Source organism: Vidua chalybeata, chromosome 21 (assembly GCF_026979565.1).
Source record: "Vidua chalybeata isolate OUT-0048 chromosome 21, bVidCha1 merged haplotype, whole genome shotgun sequence".
Classification (NCBI taxonomy): Eukaryota; Metazoa; Chordata; class Aves; order Passeriformes; family Viduidae; genus Vidua; species Vidua chalybeata.
Genome location: NC_071550.1, coordinates 7,336,467 through 7,350,004, shown reverse-complemented (window position 1 = coordinate 7,350,004; position 13,538 = coordinate 7,336,467). Strand labels below are relative to the sequence as shown.

The 13,538-nt window shown below is 44.0% G+C and overlaps 1 long non-coding RNA gene across 2 annotated transcripts; it reads left to right on the top strand.

Annotated features, from left to right (window-relative positions):
* The first annotated feature begins 1,224 nt into the window (after window positions 1-1,224).
* LOC128798630 (uncharacterized) lies at window positions 1,225-12,459 on the top strand. 2 transcript variants are annotated; one of them, XR_008434489.1, is made up of 4 exons: window positions 1,225-1,448; window positions 10,241-10,319; window positions 10,476-10,700; window positions 12,007-12,459. It is a non-coding gene; the product is annotated as an uncharacterized LOC128798630 (long non-coding RNA). The 2 variants fall into 2 exon arrangements; XR_008434488.1 differs by lacking the exon at window positions 10,241-10,319.
* Window positions 12,460-13,538: the final 1,079 nt, after the last annotated feature.

Here is a 13,538-nt window from a genome sequence, read left to right as displayed (position 1 = left end):
TTTAATTTTTTTTTGATGCTACAATTAACAAAATATAATTTTTTCATCGTAACTGATCCTGTATTGAGAGGGTTTTTTTACCATTTCTTTGAAACATTTAGAATCACAGAACCCTGGAATGGTTTGGGTTGGAAGGGACCTTAAAGATAATTTTGTTCCAAGCCCCTGCCATGGGCAGGACATCTTCCACCATCTCAGGTTGCTCTGAGCCCCGTCCAACCTTCCTTGAACACTGCCAGGGATGGGGCAGCCACAGCTTTTCTTGACAAACTGTGCCAGGTCCTCACCACTCTCACAGGAAAGAATTTCTTCCCTGTATATCTGGAGAAATGAATGCTGGCAGAGACACTGTTAGATACCAGAGTGAATAGGACAATTATTCCTGTGGATTTTAGCCTTTCTTCTATGAACCAGTCTGAGGAAATAACTTTGAAAACAAATCTTTTTGAATCATTTCCCTATTTCCCTGAGTTAATTTTTGGTATTAAGAGAACTGCCTTTTATAAGTGTTTGAGCACTAGAAAACATCAGGTGGGCTTGTAGAGATATTTTAAGGATAATCCTTTGGGTTATATTTTGCTTTCATGAAGCTATCATAACCCCTGTAAATGTCAGTGGAAATTAGGTATTTATATTAATGGAGGTTCTCCCCTCCCTTCTTTGTTCTTAAAGGTGGGATTTTTGCATCAGTGATTCAAAAGCAAGACTGAATTTCATCATTATTTCCTCTGAAGGAGCTTGTGCTTGTCTGAGATCTGCTGGCAAGCAGCAATTGTATGGAGGGACTCCTTAGAATCTAATTTACAATGAAACAAACTCAAATAATATGCAAAAATAAAATTAAAAAGTGCATCAATTAACATACAAAAGTAGAACTACAACACATTCAGTTTAACAACTCCTCAGAGGGTACAGCAGCCCACGGAAGGGAAACAGCATTGAGCATGCAAAGTGAGCAGGGGAAATTAACGGGAAAATAAAATCAGGGTTCCTCTAAGACAGCCAAAACCAGATTTTAGAGTGAACGTTGAAGGTGAGGTGCAAAACCAGGCTAATATCTTTGGAAAATAGGCTGTGCCTAAAAAAAAGAAAAAAAAGAAGCCTGGCTTTGGGTTGGCTGGACAGAATGTTGTTGGGGCTGTCCCTGGGGATCAGTCTGCTGTTGGCTGATGAAGTCACAGCTGAGTGTAGAACCCACTGTGCTGTCCTGTGCATCTTCAAAGGTGTCATCATTGCACTGAGCAACCCAGGGGCTGGAAGTTTGATAGATTTTCTAAAAGCCAACATGAGGAAGACAGAGATTACTACTGCCCCACTGCCCAGAGCACAGACTGTGCCTCAGAATCACAGAGTGGCTCAGGCTGGAAGGGACCACAGTGGGGACATCTGATCCAACCCTCCTGCTCCAGCAGGGCCATCCAGAGCACCTGGCATGGGATTGTGGCCAGGTAGGTCTGCAATCTCCAATGAGGGAGACTCCAAAGCTTCTCTGGCACCTGTCCAGGGCTTGGTCCCTGCACAGGGAAGAAGTTCTGCCCCCTGTTCAGGTGGAGCTTGCTGGGCATCAGTTCCTGCCCAGTTGCAGGGCCCATGGAGCTGAGCCTGTTCTCTGCTCTGAGCCCTCCCTGCAGACATGGATGAAATCCCCTCTCAGCCATCTCTTCTCGAGGCTGAACAAGCCCATCACTCTCAGACTCACCTCTCCCCAGCCCTGAACTAGAAGCTGTCACTCACCTAAGCCTGTGCCTTACCACGGTGCACAAAGCAGGGACATTGTGTTCTCCTGCAACCTTGGAAAAGCAAAGCATCTCGGGTTTGGGGGGTATCCCCTCAGAAAAGCTGGCAAGAGGTGGTGTTGGCCATGACTGTAAAGCACAGGGGTGCCCTTGATCTCTGGATGTTGTGTAAATGTGGGATAGCTGTTGGGGTGCTGTCATCCTCACGTGAACTCAGCTGTCTGCACCACCTTGCTCCAAAACAAGCTGAATCCACCTCTGGCTGGATCAGCCAATTAGTTAAAAATCCTCTGCTGGATTCAGGAGGATTACAAGCATGGGAGCACAGGAGGGTTGGCTTTGCAAAGTCTGGGGGGAAGGATTTCTCCCATGTGTAGCCAAGCCCCAAAGGAAACGCATTGGTGCTTGTCTGAATGTTAAGTGCTTGATTAAGCACTTTGCTGAATCAAAGCTTTAGATCATTCCTGTAGGCAAGGATTGTGACTGTATTTTTATCTCTTGCACAATGCATTAATACATTCATGTGTTTTTTAAATTGCAGCAGATTTTTAATTTTTTTATTTAAGACCTTGGTATTAGAACATAGCTTCTAGGGATCCCAAAAAGTCTTGGATGGCAGTAATAATGTCACTGTGCAATGTATACAACTTAAAAGGAAGTGATAATTAAAGTTTATGCCACATTTATATTTCCTTTGGATTTCACTGACCACTTTGCACAGTTAATGACCCAATACACATTTTTTAAGGTTCTGGGAGCATTTACTCAATGTCAGATTTCATCTTGGTTCATTTGTTTTATTCATTTCTCTTTCTTCTATTAGTATTTCAACCCAAATTCCTCTTTGCTTTTCCTTTTTTGCTGTATGGAAAGAACAGAAATGGGGTTCCTCCTTTACTCGCAGGTGCCTGCAATTCAATGAATGACTGAATGGCCTTTATAGGAAAGGTTTGCAGTAGGCTTTAGGATCTGTCTGCTTGAGAAGCACTGTGTATTATGTGCTGTTATTAATATTGCTCATCATGCTGAAATAGTTACCTTTTCCAGATGAATCACCACTGCCATAGCATTATTCAGGATATTGAAACTACCAGAAAATAGTGTTTTTCTAGGAGTAATATTCCCTCAGCACATTAGTTAGTAAATGTCACACACAAATTGCTCATGATTTGCCTTAGATCAAAGGAATATTTCATAACAGGTGCAATATGCTTTTTTGCCTTCAAAAGAGAATGTGAGAGTCAGCATGTGATACATTCTATGGAAAAAGCTGTCTGGGATGAATCAGATTATTATGAGGGATGTGTAAAAGGAAGGACAGTTTCTATTTGAGATCAGGCATGTTGTCCATGGTATTGAAAGATGAAATATTCTGCTCTGCTGAAGGGCAGCTGAATGCAGTGACTGCAGACATTCTTGCTGGCAAGTCAGGAAAATGACTTTCCATCCTCTTCACACCCAGTCACACAACAACACAGAACTGATGATGTTGTTGTGTTCATTCCCTTTTCCCTCCTTCCACCCCATCAGCAGGCAGTGCTAAATTGCTCACCCCACTGCATTGTGGGGTGCAACTGAAATGGGAGCATAAATAAGGATTTTTCATCGTGGGACTGGAGGTGTGCACTGCTGTGTGAAGGGTCTTTAAAGCTGAGGATTCATGGGATGGTTCTAGCATCCATGTTTCCATGTGAAACCCTGGAATGCTTCAACACAAGGGTAGGAAAGGAAGAAGGTGGTGTTTGGGTCAAGCTATGAGATGTTTGGGCTTGGAGCAAGGCTGGATATTCCTATGAATACAGGGAAGGTTCAGCAGTGCATTTCACCAGCTGAGGAACAAGAAGTTAAATTTCTGCCCATGACACAGCCTGGCCTGGGAGCCAGCAGCACACATCCACCCTGAGCACACCTTTGCTCTGGATGAGATTATTGGTGTTTCAGAGGTTTGGGGGGTTTTGCTGCCAAAAAGTGGGAATCCAGAGAGAATGGCAGTGTCTGCAATCCAGGTGCAGTTTGTGTGCTGATGATGAGCAAAGGGCAGTGAAAAACCAGCAAATCTGCTCATTCTCTGGGCTTCACAGATGGGGAAACCTCAGTGCTCAAACGAGACTGGCTCAAGGTTGCCTAGTGAAGGCATGGCAGGGTGGGATGGAGCCAGCAGCTTCTGAGACCCAGATCAGCTCATTCCTCCCACAGCAAAAATCTTCTTCCCACCCCAGTCCTGGAGTTATTAACAGCTGTTTCCAAACTGAAAGCGGCTTTCTGAAATTGGAGCATAAAAATAATCTTTCTCCTTCTACTCAAGCTGAATGCAAACCTCTGCAGATGAAGGGTAACGGAGAATTAGGGAAAGCAGAATATTCCTTTTTTATTTAATCCTAGCAAAAATACATCCTTCTTAAAACCATACAACAAACAAAAAAACCTGTGCTACCATAGATCTTGTTGCTAAGAAGGAGTCTATCCCAGCAATCTGTCCGCCTGCCTTTCTTGCTGTGCTGGTACTTTTCTGAAAGTGTTGAGTCTGCATTTTTATTCCTCTTTACACTCTGTACCCAGAGTAAATGATGCCAGACTCTATCAGCTCTCTGGACATCTTTCCCATAGCATTTGCAATCTTGGCTGGGGGGAGAGGGATGGGTAGTTATCTGCTTCAGTTTAAACACTACAAAACAAAATAATTCTCTCCCAGAAAGCTGCAGAGATCATCTGAATTTACATAGCTTAGGTGGGGAAAAATAACTTCACTGTCATTGAGATTGTCTATTCTCCCTTCACACTTAGGTTTATTGTCAAGGGATCATTTACCAGCCTAAAATGCAGGTGGAGCAGAGAAACATCACCTGAAAGGCTGGCAGGGAGGAAATGAGCATCAGTGCTTGTGTCTCAGTGTCTTCCCCACCCCCTTCCTTATATCTTAGCTTTGATTGTGAAATCCTGACAATGGGGGAGTTTTATGATTTTTAAAAGTCTCAATCCTAAGCAGGACCTGGGAGGTGGGGCTATTCTTAGTTGTAACAAGGTCCCAGTTAGGCACATCATAGATAGCAAAATTTGCTTTTTCTCTCCGTGGTTTTCTCCAGCTGTGGCAAACAGCAAATAGGATATCCTAAAAATAAAGTTTAAGTTGATTTCTCAGCAGACAGAAGTAGGACTGCTGTGCACCATGTGAAATATTCCTGAGTGTTTCAGTAAAATAGTGATTTATGTTCCCCCAGTACCATGACACCACTGAAACTCCTGAACTTGGTCAGCTGTGGATCCTTGAATCTCTGGCTTAGCAGAAATCCCTTGTGTTGCCTCATTCTAAATCAAAACATAAGACCCTGATATTTTCCTAAAAGGAGGAAAGACACTGTCCTTTGTTTAATGGTAACTTCAGACAAAGTTGCTTTCCTTGAAGAGAAAATGTTCTTGAGCACATCATTGTTAGAGCACAGTGTGCTTTTATAGCAGGCACAGCCTGTCTGTCCTTTACATTCAGCTCTCACTTGGCTGATATCAGTTAAGGAGGAAATTCATAAAGGTCAGTTCATAGAATTCCAGGCTAGTTTGGCTTGGAAAAGACCTTGAAGATCACTTTATGCAAATCTCCGGCTGTGGGCAGAGACACCTTCCACTCTACCAGGTTGCCCAGAGCCCCTTCCAATCTGGCCAATAGGACAGGTAGTGGCTTATTTTTCACACAGCCCCAAAACTGTGAAATTATGAGTCATTTCCAGCCAGGACAACTTGTGTCTTACCTCACTGTAATTGTTGGGAATTTTATTTTAGCCAAGGGTAGGTTCTGTCTCATCTTCACAGGCAAGACCTTCATGACACACTCCTGGAAATTAGACCATATTCCCATCCCCTTCTTTCTGGGAAAAGCTCCCCATGCTGCCTTGGATCTTTTATCAACTTTTGTATAAATCCAAATAAAATAGAAATATCCAAATAATATTTTCCTGTCTGCTAGTGAGCAGGTGGCACAATCTTAAGGCGATTAAAGGCTTTCCCTCCTCTTTAGAAATAGTAATTTCCTTCTATTTTTAGAGGTGGAGACTGTCTCTGTGTGCCTCTACCCAGAGAGTTGTCCTTTACCCAACGTACGCAAATAACAGGCAGCATTAACGGGAAAACAGAGCCAAACCTCTTAAGTCCTGCACAACTGGGACACCTCCACAGCAGTGACCAAGCCCTGTGGTGATATGTTGTCCCCTCCTGGCAGAAGGGGGTCTTGGAGCATCCCTGGTGTGGCAGCTCTTCCCAGGAAACGGGCAGCCCTCGTAGTCATTCGGCTCACGCCACATCCCTGTCTGGGAGTCCCTCATTTAGCGATTTATGGGCCGTGTCAGCGTAATTTAGTGTCTTAATACTGCTGGTCAAGGACCATCAGCATCTTCAAAACCTCCGTTGTCCTTGGTAGGGAATGGAAGCAGAGCTCGCCCGGAGTCAGCTCTCCGGGCAGCTGAGGGACAGCTGAAGGCAGAGCTGATATACACCCTTGGAGATAAAATGATTTCCCTGCTGGAAAAAAAAATGGCTTTAAAAGCAGCATTAAAACTAGTAGCGAGAGAGAATGGGCTCTGGAAGATCCACTTCATGGGCCTGTGCTCTGCGCTGAAGGCAGCAGAGCTGGGGGTGCTGCAGGACAGGCACAGGAGCAGGTGGCTGCTCTCCAGCTGGGCTGTCCCCAGACCCTGCTCCCTGGCCAGCCATCCCTGCTGGACAATCACTGCCACACTCAAGGACAGCAGATGAACGCTGAAGTGTTTCACACCTGCACTTTGGGGTAAAATAGTCATGGTTTTATACTTTCTATGAACCCCCCTTTCAGGGCAAAGAGGTGATGCCTGATTTCTCAATCATCTGCGTTCAAGATTTCACCACTTGCTCTAAGTATAGCAGAGATGTTCCCTGTAATTCAGAGGTTCACTCACCAGGAGGAATGCTAGAGGTGACTTTCTACTGGTGAAAAGGGACAATACAAGAAAGAACTGCCTAAAAATCCATATTAAAAAAGAATAGTAGCTCAAATGAGATATTTGTAAGCAAAAAGTCAGGACGCAGTGGACTGGAGCTTGCCTGAGTGTATGGCTTGGGTGGAGTATTGCAGGGAAAATGACATTTGATTATCTTTCTGAAGGTTTAGTGGGAAGGTTTCATCCATTTTCTCTCACACAGAGTGTGCACACCCTGAAGTCTCTGCTGGTGCAATCAGGTCCTCCAGAACCTTCTGCCAGGTTCCCAAGGGTATTTATTTTTTTAAGAGGGCTTTTTTCTGTTCAGATGCTGAGTAAGTTCTGCACAGGATGTAGCAGAGTGGGGATTCAAGTGTGATTTTTCTTTCTGACTTCTAATAAACAAAATATAATTATTGGCATTATTTACAGCAATAACATCTTATGATAAAACCTTTCTCTGTCTGATCCCACTTCCAGCTCCTCTGCTTCTGTCCCCCTGCTGCTCTTCACAAAAGGCCCCAGAAGGAATTACTTTGCAGGTTTTTAGAGATGTTGTTCTCCTGTTGAAGCTTGCTGCTCCTCTGTTGCCTTTTTGCAGGGAGTCCTGGCCAAGGACACGTAGTGAAACTGTTTTCCAACCAACCTTCTTAAGTGGGGGGACAGGCAGAAAATAAAAAACTCTGGCTTTGAAATTCCTCATGCAGTGAGAGCAAGGCCTTTTTTTTTTAGTTTTTTTAGTTTTCTTCCAATAAGAAATTTTCAAGGAAAGGAGTGAGTAGCATTTTATCTTGCTGATAGGAGAATATTAAAAACACAGGAGGTTGCCATGAGAATGTGAAACCTTCATTGCTCTGAACCCAAAGAGAGGCAAGAGATAAAGTGCCGGTGCCTTTGTCCTATTAGCTGCTCCTGTTTACTCTACTGTGCCAGTCTGCTGAGGTGTTTAATGACTTTTCACATCACCATGGGGGCACTGAGACAAGAGATGCATTCATTTCCAGCCTTCTCTCTTTCTCCTCCTTTTTTTCACTCCTTTGCCTCAGCCTCTGATGTGACACGTTCTTCCAGGGTGTCCTGGCTGCCCTAGTTCCTGTGTCACCCTTCTATTTGCTGTTTACTTGTTGCAGGCAGCACCTCTGGGGCAATGGTGCAGGTAAGGAATAAGCAAGACAAGGAATTGGTTTTGGAAGCCAATTTGGAAGCAAAGGAAAAGGTGCAGGTAGGAGTAGCAAGCAGAAGGAATTTCATGGAAAGAGAAAGGAAAGCATCAGCTTTCCTGTGTTAGTGCAACAGAGACATCCTGGCAGTGCATCCCCAGCTCCTGGGGCTTTCTCCAGTCCCTGCTCCTGGTGAGCTGTCTGGATTTTCTGGGGAGAGCCCTGGGCTGGCTGAGCTGCTCTGCAGTTTACAAACAGCTCTGCATTGCAAAGTTCAGCAGGATTTATAACGTGACGGCGCCGTGTGAGTCACCAGTGCTGGGGACTGAACTCGCAGACCTCAGCATCTAAATTCAAGAGCTGCCACAGCCTGAGGTAAAAGGCCACGACTCTGAGATGAAGGAGAGCCATAAAATACCCCGTGGCTCTCTCTTTGGTGTGGAGGACAGTGCTGGCTCTCCCCTCAGAGCAGTGGGAGATGTGGGGGCTCCATGCCCTGCAGAACAACAACAGCCACATTGCTCATGGCCCATCCCCTGCCTTGTGCAGGGCAGAGCAGTGACCAGGAGGGAGGAGAAAGGCAGTGAAGCATTCCAGAGTGCAGCTGGAGGCAAGGGGCAGGAGTGGCACTGAGGGAAGTTCTGTGATGGATGTGGTGCTGGCTGGAGCCAAAAGCCCTGGGGTTGTTTGTTGTCTCAGCAGTGAGAGCTCCAGCAGGCAGGGCTCCCTCCCTGCAGCACCCAGGGCAGAGGGTCTACAGCAGCTAAAAGTGGCTTTAGGGGCCTTCTCACTGCTGACTCTTCAGTGGATCCAGGCAAAATGTGAACTCACTGCTGTTACCCCCTTGCTTTGGGGTTGCAGGTGAGGCTTTGAAGGCAAATGCTGAGAAGGGTTTACTACAAAAGCCATTTTCCCCCCCTCATCCTGCCCTAAACAAACTGTGCTGGAGGCACAGAAACACTGCTTGGCAGCCAAGCAGTAGCAGTCTGTACCCTTTAAGGTGTGTGGATGCTCATTTTTCTGCTTTTGGATTCTGTCAGTGTCCCTGCGCTTAATGGAGAGACTGAGGATGGGAGGGGATGGGAAGTGAATAACTCCTCTGGTTTTGCTCTCTGGGAAAAAAAGAAGAGCTTTCTGTTGCCTTTCTCCACAGCCAAATATAAAGGTTTGAACCTTTGTTTTCATTCTAATGATGTGGGAAGATGGAGAATTGGTTTGTGGCTGAGCTTTGCCCTTTTATTGCCCAGGGGTGAACCATCTCCAGAGCTTTGGACATCTCTGCATTCCTGATGGCATCTGACAGGTCACAGATTAGTGATCAGTCTAGCAGGCTTAGGATTGTAGAAATCCCATGCTGAATTTGGTGGACCAGAACTTGCCAATGGGAAAGTCAATAAGATCTGCAAGAATTAAGTCATGGGGGGTTCCTCAAGGATGCCCATCCCAGGGCACAAAATCTCACAGAGGTGTGGATATTCCCAGCCTGCATTAGAGCACTCTCACTGTAACCAAAGCTAACAAAACTATGGACTTGACTCCGTTTTCTTTTAATCAGAGCTCAGATCATGGCCAATATCAAAGATATTTTTGGTATCTTCCACTCTGGATCTTGAGAAAATAGTATGTGGTCCAAAAATCTTTGTTTTGTCAAAACCAAAATATTTTGCTGGAAGGAGTCTGTTTCAATGATAGTTCCAGCTGGGAATAGTTGAAACAAATAATTGAGATTTTGTTTTGATGCCACTCCACTGTTTTGATGAAATTAAAAAATGTCAACTGCATTTATTATGACAGTTCATTCTGTAATAAATATAAATGTCTACGGCCAGTGTTCTGTAATATATTATGCTGCTTCAATGTAACCAAAATGGACCATTTCCCTATTAAAATGTAATGTTGCAACACAATTTAAATAAAATATTTTAAGCAACAAATCATATCTAAAATTTTAATTCAATAAGAAATATAAAAATTTCAACTTCTTTCCCTAAGTCAGATATAAAAAGACAGACAATTTTCTGTATAATTCATTCTCCCACCCAAGTAATTTTGGTTTGGAGAAAGAGGTGAGAAATAACCTACTTGACAATTCTGAAATAATTTCTGCAACAGATTAGAAACTGATGGAACTTGAGCTTCTGTAAAGTTTAGTGATGGGGTAAGGCCACAAATGTTTGTGTGAATATGGGAGTGGATATATATATTATCACTTATAGTAACTGACATTTGCTGAACCCCTTCTGTGCTAAATGTTCCATGGTTCCAGTGTTTAAAATCCCAGGAGATGAGGCAAAGGAAAGCTGGAGCTGCCCAGCCAGGTGCAGGGTGTGTTTGTGACAGGCTTTAGGACGCCTAAAGGCTTGGCCAACATATTGCCATTGAAAAAATGAATTTATTGCAGGTGCTAGGGATGAGTTTGCTCGACCCTTCCAGGTGCCAGCAGCGTGTGGAGCACTGATGTCTCATCAGCCTTGCAGCAGGTCAATAGTTGTCCTCACATCATCCAGGTTGTTGTGGTGTGTCTTGGCCACGACATCTCTCCTGCATATGTGGTTAGAGGCTGCTCTCTTAAATGGAACAGGGTTTGGGAGTTGATTTCAAAAGCTGCTTTTAAATATTCTGAATTTTTATTGCAGGATGGCAACAAAGATGCAAGCTCTTTTCAATGAATAACCTCAGCACACTGTGGAATAGAGGTTTCTACGAATTATAGAGTGCTTTGGGTTGGAAGGGATCTTAAAAACCATCTTTTTCTGACCCCACTGCCATGGGCAGGGACACCTTCCACTATCCCAGATTGCTCTAAGCCATGTCTAACTTGGCCTTGGACATTTCCAGGAACACTTCCACAGCTTCTTCAGGTGAGAGAGGAAAGAAGAAGGACATTAATCCTCCCATGGCTGTGCAAAAGCACAAACTCTGTGTGCCTGTGCTGGCTGAGCCAGTGGTATTCAAACACAAGTGTATTTTGTCAAGTCCATTTCTTCAAAGCCCTGAGTCAAAACAGGAGTTATTTATGCACACATAAAATTAATCCTCAAATGATTAGCTTGGGAATGCATGTCCTGCAAGTAATCGCTGGTAGTATTTTAATAATGAAAAGCTAAGTCAGGAGAAATTCTGCTCTTAGTTATTCTGCTAGAGAATGTGGCTGCTAGTAATGAAATAATTCAGTGAGTTATACATTTGCTTTATTTATGGATGTACTCTTTACTTATACATATTTTTATTACTTAATATTTAAAATGCTCTAAGGGCATGTAAGATGCAGCAGCAGAACCCTGGTGCTGCTTCAATCCTGTGCCAGGATTGTGTGGAGAAACAGCAGCAGGAGGGCTCAGATTCCCCAAGTTGTTGGACCTGCCCTGTGGTCACCTCGGGGATGTCTGGATGAGAATGATGGTGAAGTTTTCAATCCCACAGGAGCCAGGAAAGGAACTGAATACAGCCCAAAACAAGGCTGCTTGTCTGGGCTGACAGTGTCACATCCCTGCTGCAACACTGCCAGCCCTGAGCACACAAAAATCGTGGTGTAAAACATCAGAATCATGAAATGCACAAAAAAAAAAAACAAAACAAAAAAAAAAAAAACAGCATATGGAAGATTGCTTTTATTTGGCACAGCACGCCTTTGTAAATGTTGGAGCTGCATTTTTAAACCTTTCCTCTTACTGAAGCGAGAAGGGTTAGAATTGTGCTTTATTTTTGCAAAAGAGACAGTCAGAAAATCCTTTAATGCTTTGGTTTAAAAATACCAGGCTATTAGCCAACATGTGGCACGTGGAGAACCTTTTGCTCACATTTGCACCTCAATGTCCCCAAGTCTGTTTGTACAAGTAAAGGGTTGGCCCAAGTAGATTTTTTTTTTTCTTTTGAGATACAAGGAGGTATAATCTATCTGCAAAAATTGAGAGGAAAACAGATGATTTCTCTTTTCCCTTTTTTCATTACCCCCAGAGGTTTACAGTCTGGTCTCTGTGTGAAAATAAATGGGTGAGGCCAACAGTCTGAAAGCACCAGTGAATGATGCAATGATGTGTCTTAAAGCAGTAATATTTCATGGCAAATCATCTTGCTTTAAAACAGAGACAAGATGCTTCTGTTTTTCTCCAAACTACATCTGTTTTCTTTTTTCTTTTTTTTTTTATTTTTATCCTTCTCTTCCAGAAACCTGGTTCAAATCCAACCCATGGCTTGGAGGCTGTACTGAGCTCATTTTGGAAAGTGATTTTAGTCTTGGTAGTGTGAGCTGGGTGGTTGCAGTTCCCTTGCTTGATGGAAAGTCATTTCTGGCAGAGAAGAGCAAAAAACTTGGAGTTTTGGATCCCAAACATCTTTTTAGTGGTAGATTCAGCCTCAAGAGCTGATGTTTGAAGGCAGAACTGAGATTCTGATGCACAGGACATCAGGCCTGGCTGCTGTGAGAGGAGCCAAGCAGTTGGATGGCATGGCATGAAGATACTCCAATATTTTCCAGCTAAGAAGATCCCGAGAACAGTGCCATTTGGGATGGGCAGGGGAACCACAAATACCATAACTGGACTTCCTTCCTTTCCTTCTTCTTCCTTTTTTTTTCAAATATGAAATACAAAGTAATTGTTTCAGCAGCTTCTGAAAACACCTATGAGTTTGGGTTTTTTTTCATTCTCTTCAATAAACCATTTGATTTTGAGATAATTGCTTTGGAAAATTATCAAAATCTACAGAATTGGAAGGATAAAAATCAGCAACAATGGCATTTTCTTCTGTATTTTTTTTAATAAATGAAAAAAAAAACTAAAAAAAAACAATAAAAGTTTTTAGAAAAAGTTGCTTAAATAATTTTTTAGTTGTAGAGGGGGAAAAAAAGGTCAAATTCTTCCAAATTGTGCTGATGGGCTCCTCAGTGACTCGTCCAGGTGGATGGTGCATTTTGATGTGTGGACTCAGAAAGGTAGCAGTGGCTGCCTTTACTGAGGTTTGCTTTCCTCCAGCTGCAGTTCTCACAGGGGTAAAAGCAGGGACAAATCTCCCAGCTGCAGCACACCTGACTGAAGTGCTCTACAGGTTTATTTTCCCTCCCCCTGTCAGGGTCAGGTGTTGGCCACTGCCCGTGGCACAAACCCACCCTGAGCTGCCCAGCAGTGAGATCCTGTGGCTGGTCCCTGGCTCAGGAGTGGGATTGGACTGCTCCAAACCTTTTCCTTTATCATTATTGCTTTTGGATGGACAGAGGCAGGTGGGTTAGGAGTGGGCACTGTGGAGCCATCAATCTGGAGCTGCAGTTAGGGGAGGAGGGACAGGCAGGGCTCTGGCAGGGGTGACACAGCCCCTTCAGAGAGGTGTTGGCTGTGGGGGGATTCAGCCCTGCACTGAAGTGCAATTCATGTGCATGGGGATGCAATAATGAGTGAGTATGACTGGCAAGCTCCTCACTGAGAAATATTGGTGCTTTTATTTTCCTTTTCCTCGCCTTCCTGGGAGTTTGCTCTGTTGATTGCTCTGTTGCAGGGGTCCTTCACCATCCTGCCCATCCCCAGGAAATTGCCATGGCACCTTTCAGTGCCTCTCTGTGGCTGCTTGCTCATCATCATCCAACTTGTGAAAGGAATGAAGAAAACCACCCCAGCCCTGCTCTGCACGGACGCTGGGGGCTTTATTGTCTCCTACTTCATCTAACGCTGAATCTAACACTGAATAACTGCTCATTAGCCTGAATT